The following is a 25,980-nucleotide window of genomic DNA, read 5'->3' as shown; positions in this document are numbered from 1 at the left end:
CAAACGCAAGTAGAGGATGACATCATGCCAGCGCTGTCGCAAGCGTACAATTTTGTAAGAAAGAATGAAGAAAAAACGACTACAGAATCAACAAAGGCACTCAAAAATCAAAGACAAATTAATAAAGTACAAAAACATAAAACCCTAAAGCAGCAAAAAAGCGTCGAGTCAAGAACAGCAATGAAATGTTGCTAGGGAAGAATGCGCAGTCGCCGCCTTCTGCTTGACGTTGTAAGGCAATCTTCACACAATACGAACAGCAAAAACAATATCTGTAAGCTATTAATCAGCCGTTGATTTCGTAAAACCGTAAGCTCTTGAACACAAAACAATCGAGCGATCAAGCGATTTTGCTGCGCTTCTTCGCCATTTCAATGGATGTCTGCGCGCGGGCATTTTTGTTGTTATAGCTTTTGTTGTGCCTCTTTTTTGCTAACTGAGTCACATGCCATTTTTTTAATCATCTTGTATGTTTTATTTTTTTTATTCACTTAAATTTATTAATGCTTCTCTTTGATAAGTACTTGGATACCTGCGCTCAGCTATTGGCTCGTCATTTCATTACTTGATTCGTCAGTTGTACACACTCACACCCAAGAACGCGTACTCGTAACGACGTTTTATTTACTTTACGTATTCATTATCCCACATTAAATACGCTTTGAGCTATTCTTCTTAGCTGAGCTTCTGTCTTCTGCGGTTAAGTTCTTACTCCAGCTTATTCCTTTATACCCATACTTCATAATATACATACTTTTGGTATATATACACTATATTATTAAGTATACCATCTGATGAGTCAATAATTCATTGCCATCTCTGTGCTTTTTGTTTGAATTCTTAAGAACTGCGTATTTGTCATGAGCGATTGCACACAGGTAACTCCACGAAGTTGAAGCTTGGAACTGTACCAAATTCACAGCACAGCTTCTTTGACAATATAGAAATGGTTTACTTTTGAAATCTTCCTCTTTGTATGACAAGTGGTGGAGCTACCAGTATCTTGCTTATTTCACATCTCACTCGTGGTCTCTCAGTGAACTGTTTGAATATTCTTGAAGCACATCTAGGGCCTATAAAGATACCTTAGAGAAATCCTGAAGTAAACCGGCTCTTCGTACAATTATTACAATTATCGCGGGTACACCATTTTGATTCACACTTATGGGGAGCTCGTTCACGAAGAAGTTTAGTATAGTATAACCAGCTAAACTAATTTTTATTACAAAGTTCTACAGATCCCAATCAAACAACGCCATCACGCAGTTATTAGGATTTTGGGATCGAGAGCTTTCTTCGCGTTCTGTTCTAATCAAACTTCCTGTATTAATTTTTTTTGAACCGACAAACCATGAAACTGCTAAGGTTTGGCATTACTGCTAAGCTATATATCACTCACTCATAAGAATACTATAATAACTATAAAATTTCCGTATGTTTTGAGTATAGAAGGTTTTTTTCTCTCGATGTAAGCGATTTGGACTTATTCAGTTGCATTCTGATTGAATTGTTCATCTTGCTCAATACGATTTTATATCCAATATCGTATGTTTACTCTAATAAGGTCAAAATGAGTTCGTGTTCGATCAGTTGCTTTGGTAGTTACCAATTATATGTAGTGAAAGGGGCTTTACACTATTTTTCATCTCTTCTAATAAAAATACACAATAAATATACATACATCTCTTTATTTTGAGCACTCGGCAATTCTTCAATGGTCCAGTAAAAGAAGCATCCGTTATTCTTGTTGTGGTAGCGGAGGAAATATTCCCTAAAAAATTTACGAAGTGTAGCCGTGTTCAAAATTCTGGACCGGATTTATATCTGAATATGCGCCGGTTACAGTCGGGCATTCGCCGATCCGATTTTAAAGGTTTTTCGCAGTGTATACTTTAATAATAATTTTACTATATTAATATATTTTACTAATTCTTACAAAGCTCCTTAGCATCATTATTTGGGTCTCCCAGGGGAAAGCTATTATAAGCAATTTATTGAATTCTTAATTCGAAACCTTATCGATATCTAATAGCGCTTTCCTTTCTTAAAACCATTTATTCTGCCCTGTACTCGGATTTTCAAATTGTGAGTGAGAGTTGATCAGTTGTTCTTTTATCATGTAAAAAATTAAACACGTTTAAAGAGGTAATGCAGCATGTGTATAAAGTTGAAACATAAAGAGGCAGCATTTTCATCTAGAAAAGAAAACGCTATAATTGTTCTCTGTGCCACAACTTTATCTGATACAACTAACGGGTTTTGTTTTCGATGTGTGGTTTTCAATGAGGCAATACTTTTTTCGGAGTTGGTCTTTCTGACAGTTGTTACTTGATTTTTACTCAGTTTGGTTTGCCATTTCATAATTAACAGACTTATCCCAACGTTCGTTGCTGACATACAGCCCCAATTGATGCAAAAAGTGGTCCGAGCCAGCATAATTGATTTATTTCTAGGATTTCCTCTTCAGTTCTTATTCCGAAATCTTATCGATCTCGAAATGTTCCCTCTTCCACCGCTTTCTTTGGTATGTATATGTATGTGAGGTAGAAGTCGCAAGATTTATATAACGACTAATTGTTATTCGCAGCTAACTTAACTTGCTAAGTTGTGTATGTATTTCACTTGACCTATGTATGTATGTAATCGACTGAAATCTCATACCTGCTAATGATGTAATCATTTCGGGTGATTTGTTAGTGTACTTTTTCCATCAGCCTAGACTTGCTTGCTATCTTTTCAAATGATGCTCAACAGCGAATTTGTTGCTAGGCAAATTTTTGTATTTTTGTTGTATCGTATGTATTAATGTGCCTATAATTGTTTTTAATAAATTTATTTACATTTTTCGCCATATTTGTAAGTTGTGTGCGCTTTGGTATGCGCCAACTCACTCCTAAACGTAGTACACGCATAATTCACGAGCTATGCCATGCTATGCTATGCGCCGCTAATTTATTAAGTCTATAAAGTGTTGAAGGGCGAAGCTAGTAATTTGCATTTCTTTCTTTCGCATTTTACTCGGCGCTTTTGGCGATGGCTTTGATTGTCACTGCCAATAAATGGTTTTCGGCGCTTAAATGCTTTTTGTTGTTGTTTTTTCTGATTTTTTTTTGCTTAAAGGTTTCACTATTTCGTTGGAAACTAATAAATTTCACGCACATGTTGGTATGTTTATGCGTATAGATATACATAAGTATGTTTGTATGTATTTGTGTTTGTATGTTTGTTTGTATGTACACATGTTGCTCACACATGTTGTTGGCATACCGTTATTTGGTGTTAATAATATTAATAGCAACAAATATGGCAACAAAAAGGCTGCGCATGCGCAAACAAAACTGCATTTTTCGCTTTCGAAATTGGTGGAGTACGTTGTTGTAACTTGTTTTCTTTTTGTATTGAAGTCTCATTCATATAATTTAGCTTGATTTTTTTTACTAATTTCTACATGTTGTGCCTGGCTTGGGCGCTTTAGGTGAGTTGCTTATCGATTCAATTACAACAATGACCGAACACAATTAACGCCGAAAGTGAAAAAATGAGCAGCGAAGTAGCAGCAATACATTAAAGTAGTGTAAAAATACAACAACAAAAATACAATAAATAAAGAAATGAAAAAGATAAAAAATGAAGAAAAAATGTAAAAATAAAAATAAAAATAAAAAAATTAAGAAAAAATGTAATAAAAAAGAATCAAAAAATTTAAAAGAAATTTTTTCAGCAAGCAATATCCACTAGCGCCACACTGACAACCACACAAATCGCGGCAAATGTGTTAAGTAGTAAATGGCTGTGCTGTTGGAATGCTAGCTGCCACTGTTATGCGCGTGCGCAGCTTTTGCTTTTTTCTGCACAAATTAATTTTTTCGCATTGCTACAACACTATACTACGCAAGTTTTTGTTGTAATTTGCATTTGCTTTAGCATTACAATTTGTTAAATAAATATGTGCGCGTAGTGTCCGTCCAAAGAAATGAAATAGAGGAATAAAACAACAAATGAAATGAAAAAGCGGCCGCGGTTTACGCGTACGCATCAAGTGAAAGTTGAATTTTACCTTTTCTGATTTTTCTTTGCCGACAGCTGAAGTGGTGTTTTTTTGTCTGTCCTGACCATATAGTGATGCACACGGCGCGTTACGGCATACTGCAACCATAAGTGCATGTCAGACATACAGACTCATATGAATGTAGAAATACAGACACACGCGCATGCGCGTTTTGGACAAATCGAAAATGCAAGGCGATGCAACCGGCTTTTAGGTGTGTGTGGCAACAACATGATGAAAAACAACAACAATAAAAATGACAACAACAATAATGAAAATGACAACAACAACAATAAAAAGACAACAACAACAAAAAGTGAATTTTCTTTCGTAGAAAAAGCTGAGAAAAAACTGAATTGAAATGAAAACAGAAAACCGATCTTGTGCGTGTTGGCGCTGCCCATCAATGCTCCGCGACAGCAGCGAACGTACACCTAACAGCAGCGCAGCGTGCCGCCAAGTAAGCGTGCGAGCATGCGCATAAACGTGTTGTTGTTGTTGTTTTGATTCAAAAAAAAAAAAAACGTGTTGTTGTTGTTGTTTTGATTCAAAAAAAAAAAAAAAATTTGTAATTTAAATTACTCGTAAGAAATCGTTAATTTGATATCGATACGAGTAACAAATATGCCAGGCGGGTTCCACAACGGCACACAGATACATTGGCTGTGTGTCGCATCTACGCCGCATTTATAGGCATTTTTCTTTCAGCGTTAAACTCCAGAGACTCACTCACTTAAGCATATTTATTTTGATTATTTTTTATTGAGACAATTTTTGGGTCAATTGCTATAACATACAATATTATTGAAATGCTCGAATACTATGTGTGCGTGTCTGTGTATGTAATTTGTTGTTTATTTATGCACATTAGTTTGCATAAATTACACCACTTTTTCGACACGTTCGATTGAAAGAGTCAACATAAAATTATGTTTAAATGCGCAGACGCACACACATATACACAAACACTCAGGCAAATACTGGTGCGTTTGCTTAATAAAAACTTAAATAGTAACGCGTGCGAACGCCTGCGTACGTTTATCTACATAAATGCCAAACCCAGTCCAGCTGTGAACCTGTTGCGCAAACAGGTTCGTGTCTTAAGTCTTTTGTATGAATGAGCGCTTTGCGGCGTAGTTGTGCCTTGTGCGGTTGTTGCTTTGAAACGTCTACGAAGCGTTTGTATAAATATTAAATGCCTGATTTTAAGCATACGCGTTTATATTTTATAAAACTTAATTTTAATGACAGTAAAGTTAGTTGGCATTTAGTGGGTCTCTACAGGGATTAGCGAGTGTTTAATATCATTCCAAATTTGGTTTTCTGGTTATAATTGCAATGATTAGCTGTTTTTAGAGATGACAATAAAATGCTTAAATACTTTCAAAATTACTTTTTCTTCAAAGTTTGCTATTACATAGATGTCTGTAAGATCGTAACCCCTTAGTAATAATCGGACCCGATTACCTTTGCACCTGATTTGAGTAATTTATGGAGTGCGATGTAAGTAATTCAAATAGTCACAAGTCAACAAAAAAAAAAAAACACAAGTATCGCAAAGCTTTATTTTGTTATAACTAAATACTTGGTATATAAATTTTATCCGAGTTCAGAAGGGAAGAAAATATATATCTTATGGCAACTAAGGAGAGATTAGGACAGATTATATCCAAGAGTATATGTTCACTTAATTTTGCTATGGTATCTCATATGAATATTAGCCGATATAAACGATATAGAGCCCATCGGAAATTTGAAAATCCGAATGGGAGCTGGGGAAAGTAAAGATACGATTTTACACATTTTTGGCATAGAGGAACATTCTTATAAGACTATCTGAGGGATTTACCGCAGTTTTTAGCAAAAAATTGTCTAAAGGCGCTGGATCCACACTTTCGGTGTGTTTAAAAAATAATGCGAATTAATAGGTATTTTATTAATGCATGTATCACGGAAGTACGATCAACAGCTGTTATCATTAGTGTCCGACCGATACCAAATTTTTGGCCGATGCCGATGCCGATGCCGATTCTTTCATCAACAACTTTATTTAGTAAATTAGTATAGTAACAAAAGAAAAACAAAGACAAATAACATCACAAAATAAGTAAACAACTCAGTTCATATATAAATATGAAGTTGTTTATTAATTTAATTAATATTCAAAACTAAATAAATTATTATTATAAGATATATGTTGATAGAAAAAATGAGTTATTCGCGATTTCTTAAAGTGAATCAGCAATATAGCTTTTTTCCTTTAAGGGCGAATATGAGCATTAAGGCCAATATTCGAAAATAGTAGGTCTAGAAAAATAATAAAAATTAAGACGAAATCAAACAAACAGACAGCGCACTCGCGTCTTGGCTCCCACGTCACTGTTGATAGTCATAACTTTGAAGTTGTATATAATTTCGTTTATCTGGGACCCAGCATCAACACCGACATTAATGTCGCCCTTGAAATCCAACGCAGAATCACTCTTGCCAACAGGTGCTACTTTGGACTAAGTAGGCAATTGAAAAGTTAAGTCCTCTCTCAACGAACAAAAACTAAACTCTATAAGTCCCTCATCACTCCCGTCCTACCCTTCTGGTGCAGAAGCGTGGACGTTGTCAACATCCGATGAGATGGAAAGAGAGAAAGGTTTTGCGGAAGACTTATGGTCCCTTAAACATTGGCAACGGCGAATACCGCAGACGACGGAATGAAAAGGCAGCGGCTACGCTGCCTAGGTCATGTTGTTCGAATGGACGAAAGTGCCCCAGCTCTGAAAGTGTTTGACGCAGTAGGCGTCATGTGAAAGGCGTCACGTAGTGATAGTGACTCGATAGAAACTTCGGAAGCTTGTTTGGGAGGTTATTTTGCATGCACCTTATCGTCCAGGCCAGCACCAAGTGATTCTCACGTGATCCTATCTATGGCGAACTTTTAAAAATAGACTCTCCTAGTTACGAATGCTTCTAAAATAGTGGTTTTATGACATTGTTTCATAATCTCATCAAGTTGTTAAACAAAACTGTGAATATTTGACATAAATCGAATCTTTCTAGCAGTGCTAAATAAAACCTTCAATTTAATGCAAACTTATTGAATTTCTGTATACTAGACTTAAATTATCATCGTGATGAATTATTAGTTTAGTCAAATGTGAATCACTGTATTATATATGGTAAACAGAAGAATGTATGCTATATTTTATGCTTTAAAGAAATCAAAAATGTAAAAAGAAATGTATTTTAGTGTAATCCGAAAGAAGTAGAAAGAATCGGCTAAGAATCGGCCAAATATGGCCGATGCCGATAATGAATTTTGTGGCCGATACTGGCCGATACTGGCCGATGCCGATACCAAGGCCGATTAATCGGTCGGTCTCTAGTTATCATTGCTTACTTTGTCTATATATATATATATATATATTTGGCGTAGGAACCGCTTTAAGCGATTATAGCCGAATCCACCAGAGCGCGCCACTCATTCCTCCTTTTTGCTTTTTGGCGCCAATTGGAAACACCAAGTGAAGCCAGGTCACTTTGCACTTGGTCTTTCCACCGGAGTGGAGGTCGTCCTCTTCCGCGGCTTCCTCCAGCGGGTACTGCATCGAATACTTTCAGAGCTGGAGTGTTTTCTTCCATCCGTACAACATGACCTAGCCAGCGTAGCCGCTGTCTTTTTATTCGCTGAACTATGTCAATGTCGTCGTATAAATCGTACAGCTCATCGTTCCATCGCCTGCGGTATTCGCCGTTGCCAATGTTTAGAGGACCAAAAATCTTGCGCAAAACCTTTCTCTCGAAAACCCCAAGAGTCGTCTCATCGGATGTTGTCATCGTCCACGCTTCAGCGCCATACATCAGGACGGGAATAATGAGCGACTTATAGAGTTTGATTTTGGTTCGTCGAGAGAGGACTTTACTTTTCAATTGCCTACTCAGTCCAAAGTAGCACCTGTTGGCAAGAGTGATTCTGCGTTGGATTTCAAGGCTGACATTGTTGGTGTTGTTAATGCTGGTTCCCAGATAAACGAAATTATCTACAACTTCAAAGTTATGACTGTCAACAGTGACGTGGGAGCCAAGACGCGAGTGCGCCGACTGTTTGTTTGATGACAGGAGATATTTCGTCTTGTCCTCATTCACCACCAGACCCATACGCTTCGCTTCTTTATCTAGTCTGGAAAACGCAGAACAAACGGCGCGGTTGTTGCTTCCGATGATATCAATATCATCGGCATACGCCAGGAGCTGTACACTCTTGTAGAAGATTGTACCCTCTCTATTTAGTTCTGCAGCTCGTATTATTTTTTCCAGCAATAGATTGAAGAAGTCGCACGATAGTGAGTCACCCTGTCTGAAGCCTCGTTTGGTATCGAACGGCTCGGAGAGGTCCTTCCCGATCCTGACGGAGCTTTTGGTGTTGCTCAACGTCAGCTTACATAGCCGTATTAGTTTTGCAGGGATACCAAATTCAGACATCGCGGCATAAAGGCAGCTCCTTTTCGTGCTATCGAAGGCAGCTTTAAAATCGATAAAAAGATGGTGAGTATCGATTCTTCTCTCTCGGGTCTTTTCCAAGATTTGGCGCATGGTGAATATCTGGTCCATTGTGGATTTTCCAGGTCTAAAGCCACACTGATAAGGTCCAATCAGTTCGTTGACGGTGGGCTTTAGTCTTTCACACAATACGCTCGACAAAACCTTATATGCGATATTGAGGAGACTTATACCACGGTAGTTGGCGCAGATTGTGGGGTCTCCCTTCTTATGGATTGGGCAGAGCACACTAAGATTCCAATCGTCAGGCATGCTTTCTTCCGACCATATTCTACAAAGAAGCTGATGCATGCACCTTATCAGTTCTTCGCCGCCGTATTTGAATAGCTCGGCCGGTAATCCATCGGCCCCCGCCGCTTTGTTGTTCTTCAAGCGGGTAATTGCTATTCGAATTTCTTCATGGTCGGGTAATGGAACATCTATTCCATCGTCATCGATTGGGGAATCGGGTTCGCCATCTCCTGGTGTTGTACTTTCACTGCCATTGAGCAGGTCGGAGAAGTGTTCCCTCCATAATCCCAGTGTGCTCTGGACATCCGCTACCAGATTACCTTCTCGGTCCCTACATGATAATGCTCCGGTCTTGAAACCTTCTGTTAATCGCCTCATCTTTTCATAAAATTTTCGAGCATTACCCATGTCGGCCAGCTTTTCAAGCTTTTCATACTCACGCATTTCGGCCTCTTTCTTTTTACGTCTGCAAATGCGTCTCGCTTCCCTCTTTAGTTCTCGATATCTATCCCACCCCGAACGTGTTGTGGTCGATCGCAACGTTGCGAGGTAGGCAGTCTGTTTTCTCTCCACTGCGGAACGACAATTCTCATCGTACCAACTGGTTTTTTGGCGTTGCCGTAGACCAATTGTTTCGGCTGCAGCGGTATGCAATGAGTTTGAGATGCCGTTTGTTAAAAGCTCACACTTCTTTGCTTGTTCGTGAATTTTTATCAAAAATAATACTGTAACGTTTCCTGAGCCTCCATATTCGCTAGACATGACTCCGTGCGACCTTTTCCTATTTCTAACAAAAATAAAGAGAACTCTTAAGTCGTCGTTGTACAAGTCGTTTTACAAGCATACAATAAATCAAAAGAGCCAAAGGTTATCCTATTCAAAAATCGTGTTTGAAAAATGTGTCGATGATTAGAAGAAGCCCATAATATCAAATGGGGACTGTTTGGAATACGACAAAATTAATGTATACGAATGAATAAATATTTGTTTCAAAAAACGAAAATTCCCGATATTTTTTGAACACACCACATATATTGGTAAATTCAGATGTATTATCCTGCTTGTTTTATGAAAGCCCTTTATATATACAAAACTATTATACTTGTACATACATCTTTCGGCCAAAATATTTGCTTGTAGCAATGATGATCGCATTAGTTAAATTTGCGAGGTTATGAATACCTTTCGTGAGAGATTCTCAAACTAATCAATTAAAAACGAACTTTTGACAATCTTGATATAAAATTAGATGCATTTATTTATACCTCCGTGCAGTTATTGATTAAAGAACAATAGAAAAATTATAATTCCTATCTGTCTTGTAATTATTTCGTAGAAGTTCTAACAGGCTAGCTTGCAGCTCAGTTAAATAGTGTTTCATTAAGTATGAAAGTGAAGATCATCATCAAAATTGATATTTTAGCTTGTTTGACATAAGATCTACCATATCTTCCACTTATAATCTTGCATAACCAACCAACATGGATAACTCACATTGTGAGCTTCTTAGTTTTCCCTTATCTTTATTGAGTGTTTATAACTCGATATTTTATAGTCTATAATTTTCAATAGCACATTTTTACTCAAAATATTTGCCCACTTGAGGTCCTATATGTAAAGTAAACACAAATCGTCTATTTGAGCGAGCCTAAGTGACTCCAACAAAAGTATACAGCAAACTGCTGAGTTATATAAATATTTTGCTAAGCGTTATTGCAAAAAGTTAAAAAGTCAAAAAATCACACAACATTTCATAAGCCAACCAGAAGTATTTTGACGGCCAAGCAGTCTCGCAAAAAACTCGAGCAAACACCTGCCACCGTATTTAACGCCAATTTTGTGATATTTTAATCAAGCGGCACGAGCATTTACAGCTACTTCACTTCTATGTCACCATCACAATCTACGAAATGGAACAACAGAAGTGAAGTGTAGAAAAGCATTTCCGACACAATTCCAGTCAACTGTCAGCGCGCATCTTCATTTACGATCACCAATTTGGTCATCATCTCGAATTCCGAAATATTTTCTGTTTGTTATTTATGTGTCAGAGTGTGTGTTAGTTAATGTTCTCGATGTTCGTGGTGTTTGCGTGTGCTCGTGAGTTAATTTTAGTTACTCCGTTTTAGAAAGTTACCAATAAACGAGTTTTTTTGTTTTTGTTGTTTTTTGCCCCAACTAAGTGGGTAATCTGCAGTTATTCTACGCTAGCCGCTTGTTTTGCATTCCTTCTTAACACACAGACATACACACATATGAGTCTAAGAAGTGATTATGCTGTGCTTTGTCGAGCGTTTTAAGCATAAATTCTTTGGCCACTTTATATGCTAATGAATGCTCATTTGATGAATTAAGCTGTGATTTTTACAAGCGCAAACTGTGCTAAATAATCTCTTTCACAGCCTCAAGTGGCATGTCGAAGCAGCGTTGAGCGCCACTGCGGATGCGATGTGTTGTGCGAATCGATGAAACATAATGGCGAAGAAATCGACGAAAAGATAAAGATCTACACATATACGCTTATATATTTGTATATAAGGGAATGTGTGTGTATGTATACTTAAATGTATAAGCTACTTATCTCTAAAGCGCAAAAGTAACTGTGTGACACATTAAATTGAATTACGTGCTCGAGTGTGTGGCACGTGAAAGAGTACGCGACGCAAATCATTTGGCCAATTTGAATATATCATTTCTAATACTGTTTTTTGCGAATAAAAATTTATTAAAAATTTACTTATTTGTCTTATTTAGCTGTGTGTTAAGTGTACAACAATTAAAAGCATTTCATACATACGCAAGTTGTTTTAAAATATAATACGAGTATACCTATGCATATAATATTAGCTGAAAATCATTTACTTGAACTCATGGCATTTTTAATTACTATACTTTTTTTCATTTGCTAACTTTTATTAACTGCCATAATGTGCAAAATTTCATGCCAATAAAACTAACGCTTATGTGCATAACAAATAAACATACTAAAAATATGAAAATTACTAATAAGCTTTAATAACATGAACGTATGTTTGGTCTAATAAAATAGTTATGCTAGTAATAATTTGTTTTATTATTTATTTCTTTTATTATTTTTTACATTACTTCTGTTTTCCACTTTTGGTTTTCTGTCCTCTCTTTTTTCAACAAATATTAAATATAATTGAGTATTAATTTTTTTAGATGTTCTTAATTGAGTCAATTAGCAAATTACTTGCACCGTGATGTATACGAATAAATTTCATAATTTACTCATGCTACAGCTACCATACGCGTGCCTTGGGATTATCTTTAAGATTTTCTTTGGAGAAAGCGTCAGGAGCCGATGGAGACCTACGTCCCATTGTTTCAGTATCGGAGTAGATAATTTTCTCATCATTTTGAAAAAGTCGTAAAATTTTTCTGATACTTTGAAAATTAGAGTCTCGTAAACAATATTTCAATGTTCGACCTTTTTACGAATTTCAATAATTTCTAATGAGTATCGTTGCTAATTGGTGTTATAAACCCTCAATATATGAATAATATATAGTTTAAGTAGTCGAATATTGAAATATTGTTTACGAGACTCTAATTTTCAAAGTATCAGGAAAATATTACGACTTTTTCACAATGATGAGAAAAATTATCTACTCCAATACTGAAACAATGGGACGTAGGTCTTAATGGGCTCCTGACACTTTCTCCGAAGAAAAGCTTAAAGATAATCCCAAGGCACGCGTATGGTAGCTGTAGCATGAGTAAATTATGAAATTTATTCGTATACATCACGGTGCAAGTAAATTGCTAATGTATGGCTACATTAGAAAATACTATGAAGCCAGAAGCCATACCTATAAATAAAATATATATATGTGCATGAACTTTTTGCAAAAAAACAAAAGATTACAACAAAATATTTCTGTGTATACAGGTGTGTTATTATCAATATATACGATATATAAAACAAAAAATTAAAAAATTGCAATTTTATTTTAAACTATAAAACAGAATTTAAGTTTAGGCTAATAGTAAATATTTATATATGCATTTTAATATTTTTACCAGTAAATCCTATACATTAGGGTTTAACTGAACGAAATGTTTATTTTAATAGTCCGTATTATTGTTCTTATATTTTAAAACTAAATTAAGCTGCTTAATCATATAATTAACTAATGATTGAAGAATAGTTATGTAAATATTGGCCAATTCTTGCTTTATGGCTAATTTAAGGTGACGTAGTGTCTTAAACTGCTTTCCGTTTTGGAAAACAGGAGCAGAGAGGACCCCCCAGAGATCCTCAATAGGATTAAGGTTCGAACTCAATGCTGCGCATTGTAATAAGGAAATTTTTCGGTCGTGTGGATTGAAGCGTTATCCCACTGTTACAGCCCTTAAATATTGCCTGCAAATTTTATCAACTCTCTGTCAAAAAGATCAACGTAAATACTAGCATACATTTGAGTGGATATAAAACATGTATATATCTTTCCACTGCAGCAGAATGAAGCCCATGAAACCAAGAAACCGCCTGATGGGAATCTCTCCAATATTTCTTGCAATGATCTGAGCCGACCAAATTTAATTTGTTTTCGTCACTAAATACTATATTCTATCACTCGGTCAGGAATTGGTATTTATTTGCAAACCTCAAAGGTGCTTTATTGTGCTTTTCTTTAGCGTTGGTTTAGGTTCCAGGGAGGTGTGTTTGAGAAACTGATTGTTATGTATAATTGGAAAAATTATATTTATTGTTATTTTCTGTCTTAACTAGGTCCATATTTGACCGCTGTGTATCAAGTCCGCAACTGCAAGCCGTCGAATCATCCTTTCGCACCCATCATCAATGTTGTTTTTCGTCCGCTGCGTCGCACTGTACCATAATTAGTGGGATTTTTAAGAAATTTTGAGATACATTTTCGATGTCGCTTTGGTCTAGACGCATTTTGAACAAGAAAAGTATGAACGAATTTTCGTTGCATAGTAATGGCAACATATCAACTTTTTATTCTACATTTACCGAAATTCAAAAAATAAGATTAGACAAGACAAGAAGATTAAACAAAAACAAAAATGCACATATATATATTTGTATGAGGTATGAACATTGGCCTTCAAATTATATACTTTCCCTCCTTGATTCAAGTATTAAAACAATTTATTTTTTTAATTGCGAGATTTGCTATTTAAAATTTGTGTATTTTCCGACCATTACTGACTTTATTTAGGAATATAAGATTTTAATGATACTGCGTATTTTTGTCATAACTCATTTCATCTTAATTAATTTTTGATTAAATCAATATTGTCTGAAATCCACATACTTTCATAATGATTACTCACTCAAAATATTTGTTATTTAATTTTTTTTTGGTATTTAACCACGAAAAATGAGTAATTTCCGGTTTAAAAAATGACTGATGAATGATTTTTAGTTATTTGTAGCAAATTATAACAAATTTGATTGTTATTCCTAAAGGAGAAGTAAAGAGGAATGAGACAAAATAATTTCTCAGAAGAATTGTTTAATAATTCTTTAAATATTTATAATTTTCTGCTCATTAATATAAAAATTTTGAAGATTCATAAATACATATACATAATATAAGTGTTTCATTGATAGATTAACAAAGCTAACAATAATTTACAGTTAATTGCTTTGCGAACGACACACTTCTCTATAACAAAAATTAGAAGTGTGTCACTTCAGCTGACCGCATTATTCACAATAATTTTCAAGTTTAATCTAACGCTTGAATGCCAGTTGTGAAGTGTGAAATTCCGTCAGCTCCTTCATTCATTCTTTATTCATTTATTCTATGGTCGTCACTCTATTCCGCAACTAAATGATTAAGAGACTGCGAGCGCTGTTATTATTCCTATAATTAAAATGCAGCTGCGTTATGCCCTCAAAAACATATTGAAGATTCATAGAGACGCGATAAATACATCGTCTCTAGAACACACACACGAAATCAAAATAAAAGTTAGAGAATCGCCAAGGCCACAGCAAGCGTTCACCCCCCGGCCCTTAAAGGCCACACTGAGCAATGGATAGGTAGCTGAAATCAAAATAAAAGTGCAATTAAGAGAGCGGAAAACGATTTATCACTGCCATTACATACTCGTGTATGACACGAGTGTTACCGCTTGACAGCCGATCTCCACAGATCAGCTCATGCATTTTTGAATTGGCAAGCGCTGACTGCAAATCACTGCCTTAAACTCGCACTGAACATCGAGAATTGCGTCAAGTGGTGTGAAAGAGATGCGTTAATATATAGTATTTTTAGGCGTCGCACATTCTTTTGAAGTAATTTTTTAGTATCGATCACTGCTGTGCTAAGTAAGCGAAAATACATAAATAAAAAATAATATTGAATTATTGTTGTTTACAAAACATGTGTGCTTTAAACATTGTTTCAAAAATTGCTGTTCAAATTGCTTTTGTAGCTTTTTATTGTGGGCATGTCATTAATATAAACCTCTGGGTTTCACATATTATAGTTATGTTTGCGTGTGTAAACGTGTAAAAGTTCCACTATTTCTCAAAGCTACGCGAGAAAATGCAAATTCATTTACATTCACGTAACCGACTCAGCATTAAAAGCACTGCATTAATAAGTGGATTGCCTCACTCCCGTTACAGTATATTTGAAGTATACTTATAGGTATATATACCTACATATACATCAATATATATTGTATATTGATATAAATATGACAAATTAGCGTGCTCAGTGCTGATTACAATGCGTTCAAATTAATTTTATTGAAGGTCAGTCAATACATTTTCAACTGGTTAGATTTTTTTCCAAAGTTTTTAAGTTTTAAAAAAAAAAAAAAACATCTCACTAAATTGTAAACTCTTCTAAGTAAATACAAACAAAGAAATCTTTCATCATCTTTTTTAGACTCAAAATGTCAAATAATTTTCAAAAATATTTTTTTATTCCCAACTAAGTGTAAACTAAAACTAATGGATACATTTATTTATATTAAAATATTTATAAGACTTATTAGAATTTAAATCTATTTAAAATATTTCTTCACTCGACGGAATTCAAATATTTTGTCTTAAAATATAATAAATAAATTTAGAGTGTTTATTAAGTGCAATCAAAGTAAAATTTAAATATATATTGTATATTAAATATTCAAATCTAGTTGATTCGATATTAGTTGAAGGCTTTATTTAAACAAGTAAGGAAGGGCTAAGTTCGGGTGTAACCGAACATTTTATACTCTAGCAATTTATTTATTTAACTTTATTAATATTATATAATACACAATTTGACCCACATATTCGTCACATATATTGTATAAAGTCCATTGAAAGTTGGAAACCATAATATTAGGTTAGAAGCACCGAGGTCCTCGTGTTCGATATATGGGGCTTTAAAAACCTATGGTCCGATTTCGGCGATTTTTAGAATGGAGCTGCCAGACTATTAACATAGTATTTGTGCAAAGTTCTCTTTATATATTGTAAAGTAAACGATTCAGATTGTCTTCAAAGTTCTGGTATATAGGAAGTAGGCGTGGTTGTGAAGCGATTTAGCCTATTTTCACAACATATCATTGGGATGTAAGGAAACTATTACAAACCAAGTTTCATTGAAATCGGTCGAGTAGTTCCTGAGATATGGTTTTTGACCCATAAGTGGGCGACGCCACGCCCATTTTCCATTTTGTAAAAAAATCTGAGTGCAGCTTTCATCTGCCATTTCTTATGTGAAATTTAGTGTTTCTGACGCTTTTCGTTAGTGAGTTAACCCACCTTTAGTAATTTTCAACCTAACTTTTGTATGGGAGGTGGGCGTGGTTATGATCCGATTTCTTTCATTTTTGTACTGCATTAGGAAGAGGCTAAAAAACGACTGCAGAAAGTTTGGTTTATATAGCTCTATTGGTTTGCAAGATATGTACAAAAAACTTAGTAGAGGGCGGGGCCATGCCCACTTCCCCAAAAAATTTACATCCAAATATGCCCCTTCATAGTACGATCCTTCATACCAAATTTTATTTCCATAGCTTTATTTATGGCTTAGTTATGGCACTTTATGTGTTTTCGGTTTTCGCCATTTTGTGGGTGTTGGCTATGGTGCCAAGAAATAAGTGTGCCAAGTTTCATCAAGATATCTTAATTTTTACTCAAGTTACAGTTTGCACAGACGGACGGACGGACAGACAGACATTCGGATTTGAACTCCACTCTTCACCCTGATCACTTTGGTATATATAACCCTATATCTAACTCGTTTAGTTTTGGGTGTTACAAACAACCGTTATGTGAACAAAACTATAATACTCTCTTTAGCAACATTTGTTGCGAGAGTATAAAAATTAAATTTGAAATAACTTTTAACTTTTTTTTTATTTTTAATAATGAGAAATTCCCGTTTTCCCTTGTCATCATAAATAGCATTTACATTCTATCAAAAACTGGAAATACCTATTAAGTCGTGAATTCGCTATAAATATATATGGAGCCTAATTGTAGACAACATTTCTTTATTGTAGATATATATACACAATAATTGTCACTTACAGTTTTATTGGATGTGTGACATAACGCCTTCTGGTAATAATTGTACTTATTCTTTGTGATATAATTTGGTTTCCAACGACTTTGTAAATTTAACTATTTTAAGCCGTAAATAAATGTTCAAGCGAAAACATTCTGATATATTGCGTTATTGGCTCTAGGTATTGCCCTTTCTTAAAACTTACAATCTCAACAATTAACGAGTGAGATGAAGACCAATTTCGAAAGGTTTTATTTTCATCAAAGAAAATCGATATATATATGTTAGTATAAATGTGGAATACTCGTATAGACACATATGTAATACTATATATCATATATGTAAACTATACTCTATTACTCTTTTACAAACTTTTTATTTTTTTTTTTTTAATTTTATTATTTACAGATTTCTGATATTATATTATAACATTACTTGAAGGCGTTTAACTATAACTTGCTTGTTAAATGCATCCACCAACATTTCTTGACTATAAATGTAAGTTCAAGTTCGTGTTGTAAGTCTTTTGTATTGTATATTAATTAACATAGAACTTTTAGAAAATTATTAGTTTACCATAGAAAGATAGTTAGTTATCTAGCGCTAATTCTGCCCGGAAAGGCTGCGCTTTTATCTACCTATCATAGAAAGTATTTTGTACCAAGAAGTAATATTTTTTTACATTTTACATTTACATTCAACATTTAATTGTAAAATGTAATTAAAATAACAAGCAATTTACAAAATTAATATAAAATAATATAACGTAACGTAAAATAACAAAACTTTTTTAAATAAATTTCAGTAATTTTGCAGAGTGAGTACTTACATTTAGCACTACATAACGTAACGTAACATATTAAATAGTATTATAGAAATATAGCGTACTCAAAACTTATCTATATTGCAATCCGCATAATAAACGGTCGCATAGCATCCTAAATTATAATGCGCTTAAGTATATAATATAAGTCTCTATGAGATTATCTTAGAGCTATAAACTAAACTAAATAATATATTAATTCTGTTTTGATAAAAAATCGAGCTTTGCAAACAGAGAAAATGCTCAAAAAAAGGTTGAGAAAAATGTACATTCAAATAATAAGTATGCAATGTTAGATATTGACCTTTCGCTCGACATGCAATAAATTAAAAGCAACAAACGTAGTTCAAGTGACTTAAGCACATTTGCATGTACAAATAACAAATTTTTAAGTACTTCGTCATACAATTTATTAAGGAAATTAAACAAAAAAATTAGACATCAAATTTAGACTTAAGTGATTTTCAGGTGTTTTGATGAAATAAAATTAATTGAATTACTCATTCTTTCTATACATACACACGCATACATATGAGCTTGATGAAATCACACAGCGCGCAATTTGTTATTTAAAAGTTTCTTAATTTCAATTTGACTGCATATTTGATTGAAAGAACCATTTATAGGTACATAACTGACGGTGTCTCGCTGGCACATCAACTTGATCAAGTGATGGATTGACGTTTCGTTTACATTGTTCATATGATTTGCTTTTATTTGATTCACTTTTTCTTTAGTTATGCACTCACTGGCACTCCACCCCCGCACACAGCCAGCCTTTGTCTGAGTAATTGTATTTACATTTGGCAATTGCCAGCGCTGAAGCAACGAACATCGGCCGTCAAATGGACAAATAAAGGCAGCCAGTCTGTCAGTCGGCGTTTGAAGCGAATCAGACAGGTAGTCAATCAATAGCGTTTGCGTTTGCTTGTACGTAATTAATCGGCTTAAAATGGCGCAGAAAAATGCTGTGAAACTTTGCGGGCGAGTTCGTTGCTTAAGTCTTTGGTTTGCCAGTGCGTATGAGTAATTACAAAATATGTAATGTAACAACAACAACAAAAGGGAGAGTGGTTGTTGTGCTGTTAAGTTACACTATTGTTGTTGTAGTATGGCGTGTATGCGTATGTGTTGTTGTTAGTGTTTGCCTTGCCAAAAACAATATTGTTAACAAATTTGGCGTTTTTACGGTTTTATTGATTGTTCATTGAACTCATCAAGACAATTGATTTGAAGGGTCTCTTGGCGGCGTTTCTTCATTTCATACATTTTGTTAATGCATTAAAAACGTATGCGTGTGCAGCTGCAGTAAATTGTAAAGTTTTGTTTTTGGAAAATCACAAAATAAAAAAAATATATGTACAAAATATGGCAACCCTTGCCTTTATGATAAATTATTAGCTGCCTGAATTTTCAGTCAAAGAGAGAAAATAATGTGTCAGCTAAAATTAATAAATAGCTTCTTAGAGAAGTCAAAAATTAGGTAAAAAATCAAATATGTGGCAGCACTTATCTTTGTACAAAAAGTGCCGATTAGTATTTCAGACATTTTACTAACTTAAATTATTGACGAGTATCAAAAATGTTGTTGAAAAATAAAAAAACCATGTGGCAACTACATTAAATAGATACAAGTAACGTTTTTAATGTTATTTGTATTTATTTTATTAAACATTCGTTTTTTAAATATAAAAATTACACTTATATTTTAATGTAATATATTAAATGATATGACCGATATATGTAAAAATGAACTGCGACAATGAAAGACTTTTCTCGATGGATGATGAAATAGAAGTGTTATGTATCACGCGATTGATCAAACGGTGCCGCTTATTGTACGGGACCGCTGACTGGTAAAGATGCTGAGTAAAATAACATGTTGGCAATGATGTTGCGATGCGTTTGCTGAATAAAGGCAAAAGTCTCCAACGCGACATTAGGATATGTCACTTACATATTTTTATAAAAAAACTATCTCATCATATGTGTATATGTATATTGACATTAACTACAATTAAATTTTTATTTTTCATTTCACTAAGCTTTAGTAGATATTTTGTCCGCATTTATTAACAAGAAATATGTGGCAAGTCTAATTATTTCTGATTATTATAATTTTCAAATTATAGTCTCTTCATAATCAATATTAAGTTATAAATTTAATTCTTTTGAATTTTTTATAAAATGTGGCAACACTGACTTTAGCTTTATAAGTATAACATCTCGATATTTAAGCTCCTCCTTTTTTAACGAAAAAGAACATAATTAATAACAAAAACATTTGTATAATTCTATTCTTTAATGCTAATATAATAATAGTTTTATATTTACTGTTATGTTAATTTGATTAAGCGAAGAGACGCGAAATAAACCAATAACTAACAGTTATTTATACTAAATAAATCTATCAATAAATGCCAACAGTTCTATTATAGACATACAATACTAAAACTAATTACAAAAACACCAAAAAAAATGGCTTCATCGAAACTTGTTGAGTTTTGATTATGTTCACATGACTTTAATGGATCCATTTAATTATAATTTGTTTATAATTTTTAATTGGATAGTTTTTGTGCCTCCCTTTACTTTTACGGTTTCGCACACACTTACACACTTATCTAGATGACGTATGCATAAAAATATTTACCATATATATTTAATAAAATAAATATGCAAAGTATTTACAACAGCTCGTCGTATATGTGTAAGTGTGTGGCATTTCAAGGTTAAGCGAGCGTGTATCATCAGCAGCGTTGAAAGTTAATTTGTTATTTTTTTTATTAATTCTCAAGCGCATTGTTGGCAAAATGCGACGCCAGCTTAACGAGTAGAGGGGATTAACATTTTTCCAGTGTTTTTTTTTTTTTGTTGTTTGTAGTGTAGTATTCACTGAGATTTACTTGTGAAAAAGTAAAATAGGAGAGGTGCTTATAAGAAGTCAATTAATAATAATAAATTGCTTTTTTAATTCTGTTATAAAATTACGGCTATTGGAAAACTATTTACTTTAAAAACCATACATATACGTATAATAGCAAATAACTTTTGGATTTTTTTGTTTAACACAGTGATGGTATTTCCCAGAGGTATTTTACCTACAGTAAATAAAATGTTAAAGTACATTAAATCCAATTTACATATTTAAAATTTAAAAAAATAAAAAAATACAGTTTACTTCCATAACTCGAACTGCTATAACTCGAACTATTGCATTGGCAATAGATGTCAAAATTCATACAAATTACCTTTTGGAACTCCGAAGTCTCTTTAACTCGAAGTTTTTTTGTGGATTATTGTGATTCGAGTTAGAGAAGTTCCACTGTATATAAAAAAATATATTTCGAATGTCTTAATTACTGTTTTGCCGCCTTTTGAGCATTTGCTAATATTTTATAAATCACCTCAACACGCTTTAACTAACTATTATTGTCTCTTTTCAAAATTCCATAATTGAGTAATTAAATTAATAAAATTAAGAGGCTATCTAAAAAGCTCCTTCAGCTCTGCTATTTACGCCAAAGTACATTTACAAATAAATCTCAGTAACATTAGTGGTCCCGTAAGGACTACGGAAAGTCTCATATGATATTTTTAGCTTTTTAAGTTTTAAAGCTAAGGTTAATGCACATAATAATCAAGTAATTGAGGCAATTAAAATACAAATCGACTCATTATGTTTAATTGATTAACGCTGTCAATTTAACGATATGTGGTTAGATCATTATAGATGTTTAGAACATTCGGTACATTGGATGGATTCAATTTTGGCTTAATACTAGAAGAGTGATGGTCTGACTGGTGAGTGTTTCAAACACAATATAGTGACGGTTATTGTCTTTAACAGAATTATAACAGTTTTCTCTTTCCAATATCTTACATTTCTTTTGATGTTATTTAGCTGTTATTTCATTAAACAGATGCTTCCTTCCACTCATGGAACACATACCATAGGATTGCATGAGGGCTTTTACATAAATTTCGACTTAATTAAATACTAATTAAACAATTCGTTTTTTCCCATTTAATTACCGATATCAACAATTAAAATACATTGTATATCAGGTTGAACTAATTATAATCAAAGTGCTTCAGTATTATCCTCGCAAAAGGGGAACCGTTGAGTTGAATGTGCAGAGGTAATTTCTTCTATCTTTCAAAAACTTTATTGAAAGGGATCCGTTTATATTTATTTTTACTCATGGCAACCGATCGAACTTCAACTAGAATTACTTTAGCTAATGGCATGGATAACCTTAACTTAGAAATATTATACTAAAGAGTTTCAGGTCAAAAACTAATTAGATTATTAGTCCAAACATATGCAGTCACTTTTAACTAAAATTGCTTCTCTGTGCTGCAAGAGTACTTAATTAAAAAATAGTGTTCTCTCGTAAGGAGTTTTATTATGTCATTGAGTATACCAGAGAACTTTATGGCTTGAACATTTACGAAGATGTTCCTGCTGGCAGGCAGAGAGAGCTGCTTCCACAAAAGATGAATAATTTATTTTTTTGCAGTCGGTAGACATAATTTTTGCCACAGATATTTAATTTGTTGTTTTTTGTTGAATACACTTTCAAAGTCATTTGTCAGGAATATCAAGTAAATTAAATGGGTTTCAAAGAGTTTGTGGTCTATCAAAGTGAACAAAGTCATATTAGATTTCTATTGCTTTATTCTTCCTGCATCATAAAAGCTCATTGCAGTGAAATTAAGCATAACAAAATTTAATTTCCAGTCATATACAAACATATTTATATGAGTTTGTAATGAAGAAAGAGCCCCCATACCCGATAAATGCCTAGCGAGTAGATGTTGAGTGGTACAAATGAAGGAGACTCGAAAATTTCGTTCATTCATAAAAATTGTAATCGCTTGAATGCGTTGTTGTTGTTGTGACGTAATCGTGTTCGACGGAGTTGTATTTAAGTGCATAATAAACACGGACACACACACTCACAGAAACATTAAAGTTGTTGTAATTCAGTAATGCTTTGTTGTTGGTGCTTGTTGCCGCTTTGAGCTTTTTCCAAGTCAGCTTTGTTGCAAACTGCAGTTGATTGCATTGTTGCATTTGCGTTGTGTTGTTGTTTGTAGGCGCTGTGGCAGACGCCGTTACATGGCCTTATTTGTTGGCTTTTTTGTTTTTGATCAAAATGTCTATTTGTATGTTTTTGTTTTTGTTGTAAACAATTTTTCGCCGCGAAAAGCAATTGTTTACTCAACTTCAGGCAAACATATATATGTACATAGCTACTTACAACAACGGCAATAAAATTGAAAAATGTACAAATCGTTACAAGCAGCGGCACTACTGTATGCAATTACAACAACAATAGCAAAATTTCAATATTATTATGTTGGTTGTGATTTGTTTTCCTTTTTTTAATTTTGTTGCATAAAACGATTACAACAATGCAAGTGTAATCAACTAAAACGGGCAATAAAAGTGGAGAAGTGCCGCGAAATGGAAAGTTATATAATCGAGAAGTGGTAAAAGCCGCGAAATTTTTTTATACTGGTTGGGTTTAGATTCTCAAACTGAAATGTTGTGTGATTATTATCGATAAAAATAAGAATTAGGAATTCTAATTTTATTAATTAATTTAAAAATTAGATATTTTTTCACAGTTTGATTGTATTGCTACTCAAATGAACTTATTTATACTTTGAACATATTTAAACACATTTTAGGGAATTTAAAAATAACACTAAGTGATGAGCTTTTGCTGTTATATTCTAAGGATGTACTAGATAAATTTCACTGAAATTCATAAAATTGTGTGGCATTCCAAAGGTATAGTTTGACAAAATCGGTTCATAACCACGCCTACTTTCGTTATACCACAATTTTGGAGTTTATCTGATTGGTTCACTTTAAAATATTTAAGCACCAATGAAGTTATCCGAACAAAACTTTGTACAAATGATATAAAAATAACTGAAAATATCAATATTCAGATATGCTAAAGAATTTCAATGAAGATGTTTTAGACCATAAATCTTCCGCAAAACCTTTCTCTCGAAAACTCGTAGTGCCGTCTCATCGGATGTTGACACCGTCCACGCTTCTGCACCATAAAGTAGGAAGGGAATGATGAGGGACTTGTAGAGTTTAGTTTTTGTTCGTCGAGAGAGGACTTTACTTTTCAATTGCCTACTTAGTCCATAGTAGCACCTGTTGGCAAGAGTGATTCTGGGTTTGATTTCAAGGCTGACATTATTATCGGTGTTGATGCCGGTTCCTAGATATACGAAATTATCTACAACTTCAAAGTTATGACTGTCACTGTGACGTGGGAGCCAAGACGCGAATGCGCTGACTCTTTGTTTGATGGCAGGAGATATTTCGTCTTGTCCTCGTTCACCACCCATTCGCTTCGCTTTCCTATCCAAGCGGGAAAAAGCAGAACTAACGGCGCGGGTGTTGTTTCCAATGACATCGATATCATCGGCGTACGCCAGTAGCTGTACACTCTTATAAAAAATTGTACCTTCTCTTCAATCAGTTTGTTGACGGTGGGCTTTAGCCTTTAACACAGTACGCTCGGTAGAACCTTATAAGCGATGTTAAGGAGGCTTATCCCACGATAGTTGGAGCAGATTGTGGGGTCTCCCTTTTTGTGGATTGGGCAGAGTACACTGAGATTCCAATCGTCGGGCATGCTTTCTTCCGACCATATTCCGCAAAGACGCTGATGCATGCACCTTATCAGCTCTTCACCGCCGTATTTGAATAGCTCGGCCGGCAATCCATCAGCCACCGCCGCCTTGTTATTCTTCATACCTCATACATATATGGATTTTGAAACTTCTGGTGGACTTTATACCGTATATATCGGTTAACATATGATCTTGGCAAAATTTAGTGAGTGTATAACCTTAGATATAAAATAGCTTGTTAGCAATGAAATCGGTCCAGGAACACACCAGCCCTCATATACTATAAATATTTTTTTCATTATTATATACACGGGACGAATAGTGTGTGTTATCTTAATAACATTAAATAAATAAATAGGGGGATGGGGTCATATGTAGAAGTTCACGCAAGTGAGGAAAGTTTCTGATTGCCATTCACTTGGGAGTGGCCAGGAACGATTCTTTTGCATATGACTCAAGCAGCTCACGACTTCCGGTTTTAGACCAAGTATCCCCTGGGTAGCTAACAGACATCCGTTTGGAGGCGAGCTAAAGTGAGAAGGCGAAGCCCGCTTGTGCGGTTGTACGTAGGACTTGGGACCCACCACATAAAAAAATCTCCCCAATGAAAACAAACACCGAGCCTCGGATGAGAAACCCCCCTTTTGATGACGACCCCTGCAAACGTACTAAGGATCATGATTTGAGGGCATGCACCTGGAATGTCCGGACTCTTAATTGGGAAGGTGCCTCTGCCCAGCTGGTTGATGTCCTCATACAACTAAAGGCTGACATCACCGCCATCCAAGAAGTGCGATGGACGGGACAAGGACGGAAGAAGGTGGGTCCTTGTGACATCTACTACAGCGGCCATATAAAGGAGCGCAAATTCGGTGTTGGATTTGTGGTGGGAGAGAGACTACGTCGCCGAGTCCTGGCATTCACCCCGGTGGATGAACGTCTTGCCACAATCCGCATCAAAGCGAGGTTCTTCAACATATCGCTGATTTGCGCCCACGCCCCAACGGAAGAGAAGGACGATGTGACCAAAGATGCTTTCTATGAGCGCCTAGAATGCACCTATGAGCGCTGCCCCCGCCACGATGTCAAAATCGTGCTTGGCGATTTTAACGCCAGGGTTGGTAAAGAAGGTGTCTTTGGCACAA

General features: G+C 34.6%; 2 protein-coding genes across 7 annotated transcripts in view; one reads left to right on the top strand and one right to left on the bottom strand.

Moving 5' to 3' along the window:
- LOC105209822 (phosphopentomutase) overlaps positions 1–1,488 on the bottom strand; it is a 49,952-nt gene extending 48,464 nt beyond the window's left edge. Inside the window, exon 1 of the mRNA XM_054233967.1 lies at positions 1,477–1,488. The gene's annotated coding sequence lies outside the window, so the exon portion shown is untranslated. The remainder of the gene's footprint in view (positions 1–1,476) is intronic.
- The window catches only part of LOC105209815 (uncharacterized), a 140,356-nt gene that overhangs the window by 7,346 nt on the left and 107,030 nt on the right, over positions 1–25,980 (top strand). Inside the window, exon 2 of one of the 6 annotated variants that reach the window (XM_054233952.1) lies at positions 17,752–17,841. The exons of the other annotated variants lie outside the window; for them this stretch is intronic. The gene's annotated coding sequence lies outside the window, so the exon portion shown is untranslated. The remainder of the gene's footprint in view (positions 1–17,751; positions 17,842–25,980) is intronic. 6 annotated transcript variants of the gene reach the window in all.

Source organism: Zeugodacus cucurbitae, chromosome 6 (assembly GCF_028554725.1).
Source record: "Zeugodacus cucurbitae isolate PBARC_wt_2022May chromosome 6, idZeuCucr1.2, whole genome shotgun sequence".
In the NCBI taxonomy this organism is placed as follows: Eukaryota; Metazoa; Arthropoda; class Insecta; order Diptera; family Tephritidae; genus Zeugodacus; species Zeugodacus cucurbitae.
The sequence above is the reverse complement of the archived record's forward strand: the minus strand, read 5'-3'. Positions and strand labels throughout refer to the sequence as shown.